Below are 467 nucleotides of genomic sequence, written 5' to 3'. Positions count from 1 at the left end.
TGCAGGAATTTATGACAAAGAGTGGTCATTGTGTGCGTGTGACAACAACATCACACATTCTCCACAAATGTGGCTTGTATGGGAGGGTTGCGAGAAAAAAGCCACTCCTCAAGAAAGGCCACATGCAGTCACGACTGAGCTTTGCCAAAACGCACCTTGGTTATTCTGAGGCAGATGAGACTAAAATTGAATTATTTGGCCTCAACACCAAACAATATGTCTGGCGGAAATCCTATACAGCTCACCATCCAGAAATGCAGCATTCCTCCAGTAAAGCATGGATACGTTAAACTGAGGTCTTGACTCTCTGTGGTCATTAAAAATCCCAGAATGTAACCCCGGCATCCTGGCCAAATTCACCAATTCCATCATCATGGCCTCATAATCATCCCCATATACTGATTGGCTTCTTCTTCACTCCTTTCCACCAATAAGCTGGTGTGTGGTGGGCGTTCTGGCGCAATATG

General features: G+C 45.2%; 1 protein-coding gene across 1 annotated transcript in view; it reads left to right on the top strand.

Moving 5' to 3' along the window:
- Positions 1-467, top strand: part of card9 (caspase recruitment domain family, member 9) — an 8,173-nt gene that overhangs the window by 5,465 nt on the left and 2,241 nt on the right. The gene's annotated exons all lie outside the window — the stretch shown is intronic.

Source organism: Sinocyclocheilus rhinocerous, unplaced genomic scaffold, assembly GCF_001515625.1.
Source record: "Sinocyclocheilus rhinocerous isolate Xijiao unplaced genomic scaffold, SAMN03320098_v1.1 scaffold1043, whole genome shotgun sequence".
In the NCBI taxonomy this organism is placed as follows: domain Eukaryota; kingdom Metazoa; phylum Chordata; class Actinopteri; order Cypriniformes; family Cyprinidae; genus Sinocyclocheilus; species Sinocyclocheilus rhinocerous.
This window is presented reverse-complemented; position numbering and strand designations above follow the sequence as displayed.